Below are 12,955 nucleotides of genomic sequence, written 5' to 3'. Positions count from 1 at the left end.
GCAGCTGTGCAAATCATTGCACTGCTTAAACACTGTGATTCCAGTCCTTCCTACTAAATGGTGCACAAGTGGTTTCTTAGGTTGGAGCCAGTACGTCATGCTGGACGGGTAGGATCAGGACACGATCTTAGCAGTTGCCTAAAACCCATGGGATTACTTGCATATGTAAGGTCATGCAGATAGTCATTGGAGTTGCGGTGCCTATGCTACTGAACAGCCTTTGAAAACCTAGAAAGTTAATTTCCAATAGATTTTATAATTCTGTTTCGCATAACAGTTGGTATCTGTGTGTGCAAACTTTATTAATTAATATTAAATTGGAAAGACCTCAGTGATTCGCTTGCTTCATTTTTTATGAATCTTTCATTAAAAGTTGAACACTTAGAAATTCCTCCCAGAGTATTTGCCCTGCTCTTCATTTTTTTTCACAAACAAATGAATGTCAGGGCAGTGGTTTGTTTGTAATGAATTACACTTAATTTTCCCAGAGTAAGAGACGAGTGTGTTGCTCTAAAACAGCATACTGTCTAAAAGCAGTTCTGGAGGACTATAGTGACTCTCTGAGGGCTTAACTTTGAACTTTGCACTGACTAGAACCATGATAATTGGACCCATTCTAAATTTGCGTCACTTCATTCCTTTTGGTAAGAAATGACGAATTTGTTAAAAGCCTTGCACCAAATTAGCGGCAAATTAGAAGCAGTTTAGTTACTTTTTAGTTACAAGTTCAGTTTGCATAAACAAGCCTCTAAAGCATCACTGTCTCCTTCCATTGACTGCTCAACTGCGGAGGGAAGGAGGCAAGGGGATCAGGGCACTTCGTGGTCCTTGGCACACAGTGTACTGGATCAATCTACCACCATTTTTTTCTTTTTTTTTTTTTTTTTATTCCCCCCCTTTCTCTCCCTCTCTCTGACCACCTGAGAAGAGATAAAATGGCTCTTTGAAGGCTTTTTCTTGCATGCCAGCAGTAGTGCTGCGGCTTAGGCTGAAGGGCAGAAGGGCAACTGCAACTGTTTGGCCTTGAGTGGACTTTCTGCCACTTTCCTAGTATTTCATGCAGCCGCAGAGCATTAAAGTGGTAATGAATATGCTATCTGCATTCCATATTCAGCTTTCCTCCTCACTTTTCATCAAGGAAGACTTCATATTGCATCTGTCAAGGTAGGGAAGTCCAAGGAATTGCAGTTCAAAAATTAAGGACCCTGAGGTAGCGGCTCACTTCTGTCTCGTCTTTTCATTTACACTTTAAACAGCCTTCAGAGAGATGGGCTGCTGCTTCTGGGACCCAGTGAAGAAAGTGAGGAATAGATAAAAGCTAAACTTGTGGTGGAGTGACCTAAATGGAACAGCTGGCAAAAGTATAGAGGGGATCCTCCAGGGTACTGAATTATACCTTCAGGCTTGGATTAGTAGGATGTTTAACAAAGAGATCCATTTGCCAAAAGGATCTCTGCCTGATTTTTAATTATGGAACTAGCACTTCCTTCAACATTTGTAAATTATTGAGCTTTTTTTCCTCTTGTAAGGTGTAGAGTACTAATTGTTGGCTTTGGGCTCTTGCTTCTGCTTTCCTCAAACTAAAATGTTTCCATGTTCTTGATTTAACTCTATGAATACCAGGGACATGAAACATTTCAATGGTTTTTATGTTATGAATAAGGAGATTCACGCTCTATAGACAAAATAAATACGAACTTTAAATTTTCGCTGTTATGCTTAAAATCCTGGGATGCTTTTGAGTGCTTGAAGTATGATGAAGCTTTTCTTTAAATTGAGGAAAATGGTATTTATAGGATCTTTTTAGCCATAAGTATCCATCGTATTTTAGTTAACAATAGTAGGTATATAGCATCCAACTTATTTTTTTTTAAATTTTAGTAGCTAGATGTCTCTATCCCTTTGCATATTCTACAGTAGAGCAATGCAGGAGGGGGAAAAAGAGTGGGGCTGCATATGTAAAAAATTTCTATTTCAGCAGCCAGCTTTTATATGACATTTTCTTTTTTGAGATATCTTTCATGCACTTGTCTGTTATCAGGTAATACTGCCATATATTTATTAAACCTCAACACCAAATAATAATTCCAAGTTGCAAGAAACAATGATACTATAACACCATATAAAGTTTTCAAAAGGGTGGCACAGCAGGACAGTTCATAATGAAGTATAATAATGTATGTTATATATGCAGTCAGTGAAGAGATGCTCTTAAATGTGTCTGTTTATACTTACTGATGTAGTTAGGCAGAAAAGACAGGGCACCGTAGTAAAATATTTCTGGAAATTCCGTTGGAATACTTGCTATATCTGACTACTTTAGGCAAAAAAGTACTGACATGGTGGGTGGCGGAGGAGGAGGCTAGGATGTTGTCACTGTACTCACTTCCTACAGAGTATAACATCTAAAATAAACACTGTTAGTCATTACACCTTCTGTTTTGCTCTTTCGAAAAAGCATTTAAGGAGCAGGGCAAGTTCTTTCAGAGACAGGTCACATAAGATTGTTTTGATGATATTCACTGCATGTCAATGTTAATAAGCCATGTGAGAGATCGGACAGCTGCTTAGCATGTGGTATGACACATAGGTGAGCGTTTCTCTTTTGCAACAGAAAAATGGAAAAAAGGTGAAGTTATAACGTAGTTTCCCATTGCCCCCAGCAAGGATGGCATAGAGAACTGCGTATACTTTTAAGTTGGTCTGATAATTGGTTAGAGATGGTCTTGTTCAGCATTCTAACATTTCTCTACATTAGCAGTAGTCACTGTGATTATTTGAATAGAAAATACTTCAAAATTGTATTTCTTCCACAAGCTTTATTTTTCTTCTGAACTCTGTCAGTGTTCTCTCAATATTCTACTCTGCCAATAGCTAAATGAAAACTGGAGGTTTGATACCCTTTTAACTACAGAATATGTTAAGCATATTTCATATATTTTTTCAAAATGGAGCAAATCACACTTTCCTATACAGAGAAAAAATTCTGAATAGTGATGCATGCATATGATTGGAAAACACTTAAATAGCGATATAGGGTTAGACCTTAAAGCTGTGAAGAATTTTTTTTTTCTTTACACTGAAGTTTTTAGCAAAAGCTACGTATTCCATGTTGCAAATCTATATGAGACGAAAATGTACTGCATATCTCTCCCCAAAAGTTACCCTGAAATCAGGGCACAAGATACGTGCTGACTAGTCTGAGTAAATGTATTGTACTAGTTTGGAGTAAAATTATTTTCTCTCATTTGTTTTGGAAAGAATAAATGAGCTGGAAGTAACCAAAAATGCTAGATTTATTTTCGGCTTCTGTTAAAAATCGGTAATTGCCAAGGCACTTTTTTTTTTCTTCAGTCTTAAAATTTGTGGAGCATTAGCTACAAGGTGATAACTCCATTTCTTGTCCATCAGTCTTGTGTAGTTTTCTGAAAGAGTGCATAACAGAGAACTGAAATTTAATAACTTGAATAGCTGCATATGAAAACTCTTGGAGTATAATATTACAACAAGCATTTCTTTCCATTTCAATAGAAATTAAAACTCTGTTATGAATATACAGTTTCTTACGCTGCTTTGATGTATTTTGTAGTTTTTGGACAGTTTCAAATTCTGCTTTTGGAGTGTGATGGAAGGGAAGGAAAGGATGTGAAACTTGTAGATCTTCTGGTAAAACTTTGTAGGTCAAGCCAGAATGTTTTTGAAGTATTTACTACTTTGCATTCTTGAAATGGATGGTGGAAGAAATTTTTAGAAGCTTGTCTTTAAAGTAAACTAAAATATGCCTTCTTTGAAGAAATTAAATTGAAAATGAAGTGAGGGCATTTTCATTAAAAATTGCCTGACTGGAAATAAGAACGAGTTGGACCATTATGTTCAACAGTTCAAAAACTGCTTGAGGAAACATTAACTTTTAAAGTCCCGTTTGAATAATCACTAAAGCTTTAGTCAGAAATGAATCCACTTTTCCATATAGAAACACTGAGGAAAACATTTATATGAAAAAATATAGTCCAATTTCTGAAAATACAGACCAATTAGTGAGATTTAATTTAGATATTTGTCACTGAGTATGCATCACATATATGTTAGAGCTGATTTACCATTATTTCCTTGTCTTATTTGCAAAAAGAGACTCCTACTTATTGAAATATTACTGAAGAATCTAGCTTTCCCCACAAATTACACACTTTTTGCATAAATGTGCCTAATTACCTGAATTCAGTTTTGATTAGCAGTGTTAATTGATGCAGCTGTGGATGGGCTCTGTTTACCTAAATTACCATGTGCAAACAGCAATACGTCTGAAAGTGAATATGCTAAACTGAAAATACTAATTAGCTAAGACAGATTGTTATTCAAGTCACATCTCAGAGCTTTTTAATGAAAGCCTGAATGTGTCAGGGCTTTATGATATTCAGACAGAAATGTCTATATTACATATGATTTCTAAATTTAATTCATGGGAACAGATGGGATGTCGGCCGGGGTTCTTCTCCATCGCTTCCAGTATTAACGTTAATATTTTACTCTACTGGAGACATTTTTGAGTGTGTGCATGTGAGAGAGAAAGAAGTGTGTGAGGGAGAGGGAGGAACTCATTGTGTTTGTTAATAATGTGCCAGCCAAGAACATCTAACTGGTCTGTTTTTGATGGACATATTTGCAAATTACAGCCACCTACTTTCCCAGAATGAAGATAAACAAACTATTTTGCAAATTTAATAAAGCCAGATAGTAAGTATAATAGAACCAAATTACAGAAAGGTTAAACAGATCTCATTAACAGGGAGATCTTTTGCAACAACAGAGATTTTTCCTTTTGCAACAATAAAAAAATGTCCGTTTTTTGAAATAAGAGAAGGATTGGGCTTCGTATTTCAATTTGTTGTAGAAAGGCTTTCAATTACATTAAGCTGTGTTGTGAAATACAAATTATTTTCTCAATTTTATTTAGAATAGTACAGATTTAGGTATTCAGATAATGCACTTAATGCCTCTTAATAGTTCTGTTGGATGCTAAACTGTAAATAAGTTTGAAAGTAGTATAAAAGAATATCTAGACCATATACATTGACTTAGTGTTCTTAATAGAGAACAGCAGCTGTACTGCATATGCCCAGTCTTCAATCCGTTTATTCTTACTTTTGCTCAGAGCTTAAATATTCAGAGGTCAGCTCCCATGTGAAACTCAGTAATTCCATCAGAAGCTTTTCCCACCATGTCTTGTCAAAATGCAAAGCAAGGATGATAAGTTTTGTGCCTATTTGTACCAAAATAACAGTTACAGTTGTAATGTTCTAATTTTCATATTTGGACCATTCTTGCATAAATGTTCTCAAGATATCTGTAACAGTCCTAACTCAATGTAGGTAGCTATGGTTATAGTCATAAAAAGTGTCAAATCTTTTGACATAAATTGGTCAGAATCTACTTTCTTGTATGTTTGTGTGTTGCAATGGGGGAACGCTTTTGACTCTGGTATTGCACAGTTACGGTGAATGTGGTGAGTAGAATTTGGCCTGGTTACTCCGTTTTGGGAACACAATACTCCTTTTTCAAAAGGTTCAATAGTTCTGGTTTTGTGTAAGTTGACGTGTAGAGCTGATCATATTTTCTACAAGCAATTATCTAAGCTCCTAAGCTTTATACCTGAATCCTTTAGTCATGCCCTCTTGTACTTCACTGGTGTAGGCTTTTCAGATGGAACATATTCCTAAATAAATCAGCCACACATAACCACATTGTTCTGCTGGCAATTAACTCGGGCTAAAGAGGAGAACAATAGTGGTGCAAGTCAGGTTTGGACCACTATGATAAAAGAATCACTTCATTCCTATTACAGTTGCAAAATATGAGTGATCCTCAATAATGAACTGTCTCTTCAGTCCAGACATCTGACCTAGTAAAGAGCTTTTATCCCAAATAAATCGTATTTATCAGGAGTTCTGAGTCATAAAATGTTATAGTAGACCATTTAATGACAAGTACTCCACCACCCTTAATAGAGCTTGACATCCTTATGCAAGGTGTAGCTGAAAGAGTACATGAGAAAGAAAAGCATCACCTTCTGGAGCATGGAACGGGGAAAGAGGCAGACACAGAAATCCAAACTAGTTTTGAGATGGGGCTTGAAAAACTAATGAAAAATTGCGTCCAATGATTGCTTTCACTAGTAAAATATTGGAAGAAATGATTCGCAGACAAGCTGTCCTGGGCAGGTGATGATCTTCAAGTAGACTGGTAGATGAAAGGAAGAAAAGATTAATTAATTGTTTAAAAGAATCTAGCAAGGCCTTTTTTTTTTCAAAGAAAATAAGGTAGCAAGTTCCACATAAAGGTCTTGAGAAAGCCAGCACTTGATGCAGAAAATCGCTCCAAACTTTGACCTTTACTCAACCATCATTTGAGAGCGAAATCAGTGAGAAAGAAGTCTGCGATATTTGCTTTAAGCTTTCAGAATAGGAGTTCAGGCCAGAAGCTTAGTGGCAGCAATAGCAAATAAACGATTTGTGAGAACATACAGAACCTAAATGATATTTCTATCTCTCTGTAACCTTTAATTCAGTTGGTTGATCAGCTGCTACTCAGGGCATCTACATGGTACCACTGCAAAAGTTGGCTTAGCTTTACAATGGGTTCTTGTTTCCATCCAACAAACTAAAGGTGTATTTGATATCTTCTGACACCCAAAAGCTGTCACCTGCTGTGTCCAAACTATGCATTTTACAATTTATGCACAAAATTGCTTAGTAAAGAGATCCAATAACATTACTAAGATTGTATTATCTCTTTCTTTAGGCTTTACACCCTAGTGCCAAAATTCGCCAGTGTCTTATGAGGTGTGCAGTCTACCCTCAAATAAGAAGGACACAAAAAACTGTGCAGAAAAAAAATAAAATAGTGTTATGTCTAATACCCTGTTTTGTTACTATTTCTCAAACAGAATCATCAGCAATAAAAGTGAGTGGTCATCAAATTCCTATGGAAAATAGATCAATTTTGATCAATTGGAACTGAAGTGTTTTAAAGAGAAGACACATGAAAGCTATGGGTGTGAGCACCGTAATAAAAACATCCTAAGTATACAGGAGATTTGGTTCTGATTAAATGTACCTAATAGAAACTGCAGATGTGATCCAAAGAGGAAGAAAAGAAATGGAGATTCTAGCTAATCCTCACTCAGCACCACCTTCACAGGGCTTACATCCCCACATTGTGTAGTGACATTACAGCTCTGGTTAGGGGGAAGCCCGTCTAAGAATAGAAGTGGTTTCTAGCACTGCTTGTATATAACCTTGTTTTCAACTCATCTGTCTTGCTCCTCACTCAACAATTCATGTTGAATTTCACTTTATTCTTCAACAGCAGAAAGACCAACCTGTTGCCAATGCTCTTCTACTACTAAGGGCTACAAAGCTGGTGTGGGGTCTGGAGGACACATCTTATGAGGAACGACTGAGAGAACTGGGGTTGTTTAGCCTGGAGAAGAGGAGGCTGAGGGGAGACCTTATCACTCTCTACAACTACCCGAAAGGAGGTTGTAGAGAGGTGGGGGCTGACCTCTTCTCCCTGCTGACAAGTGATAGGATGAGAGGAAATGGATTCAAGTTATGTCAAGGGAGGTTTGGATTGGATATTAGGAGACCCAAGTTTTTCCACTGAAAGGGTTATTAAACATTGGAGTAGGCTCCCCAGGGAGATGGTGGATTCGCCATCCCTGGAGGTGTTTAAAAAAAGGGTAGATGTGGTACTTAGGGACATGGTTTAGAAGTGGTTTTGTCAGGGTAGGTTAATGATTGGACTTGATGATCTTAAAGGTCCCTTCCAACCTCAGCAATTCTATGATTCTGGGATTCTGTGATTCTTCATCTCCTCCTTAAATGCTTATGGTCTTTTCTTTTGCTGCATGCAGTCTCCATTATTGTAATTCTTGTCATATAGAGCTGACTTGGAAGGAAAGATGAGGCGCTGTGTTGTTTTGGTTACTGCTCTGTGAATGAGTTGGGTGACTATACATATTCATCCCCTCTGTTCTGGTATTTCTCCTGGATTCAGGGTTTCTGCTGTTGCGAGCTCAGTGCAACGTTTCTGGTCTTCAAAGCAATTAACGTGTCAGTATTGGCTCTTTTGGCTACCTCTTTGACTTTGACAAGGTACTTCTCAAAACAAGGAGCATGCTATTCCTGTGTTGGAAAATCTCTTTATAGACTGCAAGTCAAAAAGCATCTTCTGCTTTTATAAATAAGGTTTGACATTTTTTATATCTGTCCCAATTTAATGTTTGATTTCCAAGATCTGGTCTGCTTGTGTTTCGAAGTAGCCTCTTTGTTTTAAATTTGCAGAGACCACTTGCAGTTCATTTACACAAAAGCACTTATAGTTCAGTTACTCACTTGAACTTTTTTTTAAGTGAGTTTTGGTCTACATCTGTTGCACAATTTCTTGTTGCTAAACTAAGTGAATATATTTATTCTCCAATGAATCTATACGATTTAAATCAATTAAATGTTTTCTATTTTTGACGTTGATTGTATAACATTATGCAATTAACACTCCTCAAAAATAAAAGGAACATATATAACATGTTCTTTCTCTTTATATTCACGTTCCTGCTCTAAATATCCACTGATGTGGAGGGTCCCTGTTTAAAAACTCATTCTGCAGGACCCTGTCAGAAGTGAAGTCCTCTAATCTCTTCCAGGCTGTATGTGTCCCCCCGTTTTCTCCTTATAGTCCTTTTCTCTTATAGTCCAGTTGCTATTTTTGCTTTCACTCTGACTTCTGTTTCTGTACTGTGACAATATTTTACCTTGTAATTTATACTGGTCCTCTTTCCTCTCTGTCCCTTTCTCCTTATGCCTGGTACAAAATTTGGGTAATTTTGATTACAGGAGATCAACAGGAGAGTTGATCATATTTCCCTTCTACTTTATGATCTTTAGACTGGCCATGAGGTTTTGGCTGGTCTTGCTTTATCACAGTTGCCGTTTCTTTCTAATAGCATGAGGGATGCTAAGCACCTAAAAAAGAGATCTTTTACCTTTGATGGGCAAACCCAAAGTGTGTTAATCTAGTAGGCTACTGTAGAGATCTAGAAGTACTATCACCAATAATTAATATTTTTTTCTAAGAGTCTTGAGTCAGTATGGATTTCAAAAAGACTTGCAAACTCCTACTTAATCAACTATTTCTGTGTAATGTTTTTAATCGCACTCACTTGGTATGTGGGCTTGTCCAAATGCTTTTCTCTGCTAGACTGTCATCTTTCTTCTGCTCAGATTCAGCTTCAACCTGCTGGGTTTTGTCTGCTAATTTACATGTCTAAATTAGCCACCATTGTATATGTCAAAAAAGGCAAGTGCAATAACTGTGTGTTATCTGCAAACTTCCATCAAATCAAGACTGATAACCAAAAATTTCTTCTTTCTGTCATCGCTGGTCTTTGCTTCATCTACTTTTAAATTAGATTTCCTAAAAATTTCTCTGTTCTTTAATACAGACTACATCGTTCCTGTTACATTTCTATACATGAATTACAATACAATCTGCTTTTAATCTAAAATTACTTTCAACCACATAAAAATACATAAGACAGTAAGAGACGTAAAAGTAGAGTGAGGCAGTACTGTCTTCTCTGTCAGCTTAGAGATACACTGCTTTTCGTGTGGTTGGCCATGTCTGTGCAGGGGGAATGCTCAGAAAGGAAGACTTAAGCTATGTAAATAAATTCCTTTCTCAGTTAACCCTGTTAGCTCCTTTGTCAGTCCCATTAAATTGAAAGTTCCTGTCTTCTTTCACTCCTTGCATAGCTCCACTCTTACTACATCTTCTCCAATAGTCCCTCATTTATTACTGTGCTTCCTCCATCTACACTGTCCATTGATGATTAAATCAATGCTGCTGCAACCCTCTCTTCTAGCAGATACTGTGTATGTGTGTTTGTGAGTGTGCACATGTGTGAACCTATAATATACATACTTTGGGCCAGTTCCTATTTCAGACGGAACTGTCATGAAATGAATAAAGCCTCAACTTAAGACAGTAAGTTTTCTTATGTTAGAATGTTTAATAGTGAACTATTTCATGTGTGAGTTGTCAGCTGCGCAAACTGAGAAGCAGAATAAGCAGTATGCATATTTGCATTTCTTCTGATTCTTTCCTGAGTGGGCATATACGCGCTGAGTGGTGCCTGTGTGATGGTTATGAACCAATCTGTGTATAGCATTTTTATGGTGCTGTAAACGTAGGGCGTTTCATTTTGGTGAATATCTACTATAAGATACATGACTTTTGAATAATGGCTTTTCCAAGTCTACAAACTCTCAGAAGGAAAATTGGATGACCAGAAAAAAAAAGTATGCCCAAGTGCATTTAGACTACTAAAAAGACCTGTGTGAAAAGTTGTGTTTTGCCCTTTATAACGAGTGTATTTCTATCTGTATTTGGTATACTCGTATGTGTATGCATGTACATGCATAGCCCATCAAAATGACTGCTAAGACCACGCAGGAAATTTATAAAAACTTTCCCCACCTCTCTCTTCTTTTTCTTGCCAGTTCCACTTTGGGTAACCATCGTTCCCAAACTTGAAGCATTTTCTAATGATTACCAGTGTCTTTTAGCAAATATCCTGAAAAAAAGTTCTTTTTCTCTTAGATGCAAATTTTCTGTGTGCTTATTAGTCTCCAGAGTAGTATCAGACCATGTTTAAATCAGAGACTATTTTTATGTTAATTTTCTCTCTGGGTATGAGTATGGAAATTGTACTTTTGGAAAGAAGAAAGAAGGCTTAGCCAGATTCCCAGTGGAACGAAATATTTCCTTCCAAGCACATGAGCTCTCAGATGTGTAAAATAAAATCTTGATATTATCATTACTTAGCCTTTTTTTTTGCAGTTAGATTGTATAACTTTAAAATATTTTTGCCGTCATTGTCCTTTTCCTTTTGGACCTATGCAACTTGAGTCTGCCTTCAACAATGTCAGTGTGTTGTAAAATGTTACACACAATCTTAATTCTTTCCCAATTTCCTCATTATAGTAAAGACAGTGATTCCTTACTTGTACAATATATTTTTCTGTAAGCTTTCTTTCATCTCTTTAAAAAAATGTGTGTGCCCGTGCATGTGTGGAGGAGGGATAAAAGGAAGATTTCAGACAAGTCACTTTGTTTCTCTTTAATTTCCAACTTCTGTTTCATCTGGATCAGCTGTAAGGCCTCTGAGAGAGCAGAGTGAAGAATTTGGTAGGTTCTCATCTGTGCTGCAATGTGGTGCTCTCAGCCGGGGGCTCCGGGCACTGCTGTGGTACAAACAATGAAAAATAATAGTACATTCATAGAAATAGCATGGCATGGAGGAGAGTCATAAATATCAACAGTTACCATTCTAAGTGTTGCTCTTGTTTGTCAATGACAAATGTACTGTAAGTGAACAAATAATAGAATATCACAAAACTATTGTGGACAGCTGAAAAATAATCAAAACACCATAGACTTTAACTTAATGGAAGGCTCTTCAGGGCAACGGATGTATCCATTCTTGCTTGTACAGTACAAAGTGCAGTAACTCCTTGGTCCTGACTATTCACCCTGGGCCTTATTTGAATACAAATATTAAATATTTATAGATGTATACGTATACACATATGACATAATTGAAAGGTTGGTTTCGCTTGACAAAAAAGGGAATTCAACAAAAAGAAAGTGCGCATTACTGCTGTCTGGCTTTGATGTGGCTGGAAGAGGGGTCAGTGCTCTGTCAGCTCAGAAAGCCAAAAGCAATTCACTGGATCTGTGTTAAAGAGATGATCAAACTCCTAAATTAAAAGTAGACATTAAAGAAAGGCTGGCCTTAAGAGGTTTTCTTACCATGGCTACTAGGTTTAAATGATTTTAGAGTTAAAGTTTTGGACACATAGCAGTGAACTTCACCCAGAGTGAAGTCTGAGGCCTGAAAAAGACATGCATCTTTTAGCAATAAAAAATTTGAAAAAGAAACCTGTGGTGTCTGTGTTGCATTATATAAACTTTACATCGCTTGATGAGATGATGAACAGCATGAGGAGAACCTTGGCTGCATCTCCATTATACTTTTGTAGGGCAGCCAAGCTGTTTCCTCACCCATATGTTCTGGGTTCCAAAACCAGTTCTAATAACAAAACCCAAATGTACAAAAATCGAGATTCAATTTTGTTAAATAATTATTTGTAGTGTGTACAACTTGTAGAGAATTCAACAATACACTGAAGAAAGGTTCCTTCTGGCTGTTGATTTAAATATTACTCTTGAAAAATAGGTAGAAGGCTTAAAGTTTGAAGTGTAATGCCCAAATCAATAAAGACTGTGTTTCAGAGAACGCTTTTAAAATGACTGCTGATAGGAAAGATATATTCACTTTTCATGTCAGAAAGATGGAAGAATTCATGTGTTAGCAGCTGTTGATGATGTAAATATTCAGGTTTGCATTCTCCATGTGATCAACCAACATTGAATTGCTAGTTGAAATGCTGAGAGGAAAAAATCAGTTATAGATTCTTCCCATACCTATATGTATTTTTAGAGATCCCTTCATTAGTGAGTTTAGTAACAAGAAAAGATTTTCTCTTTCTTTCTTCCCACTAAACACACATAAAATGTTATCTGTTTCTGCTGTAGTACAGACAGTATTTTAATTGCATTTCATTGTTCCCAAACCTAATTTGTTGGAAGTTAATTTTAATTATATTAGAGCTGGGAGCTGAATCAGTGTTCACATGAGAGAATTTGGCAAGACGGACTTTTATGCATAGTAAATCTAGAAGTTGGGTGTTGTGGTTTTTTTCTTATGTCTTTACGAAAGTGTAATTTACTTTAAGAATGAGTTAGTATTTGAAACATAAACATTACATCTAATAAGTGCACTATGGCCAGGTTCAAATTGTGCACATCACAGAGTGGCTTTTAAGACAGAGCAAAT

This window comes from Charadrius vociferus, unplaced genomic scaffold, assembly GCF_000708025.1.
Source record: "Charadrius vociferus isolate BGI_N301 unplaced genomic scaffold, ASM70802v2 scaffold72, whole genome shotgun sequence".
In the NCBI taxonomy this organism is placed as follows: Eukaryota; Metazoa; Chordata; class Aves; order Charadriiformes; family Charadriidae; genus Charadrius; species Charadrius vociferus.
Note: the sequence above shows the minus strand (reverse complement) of the source record.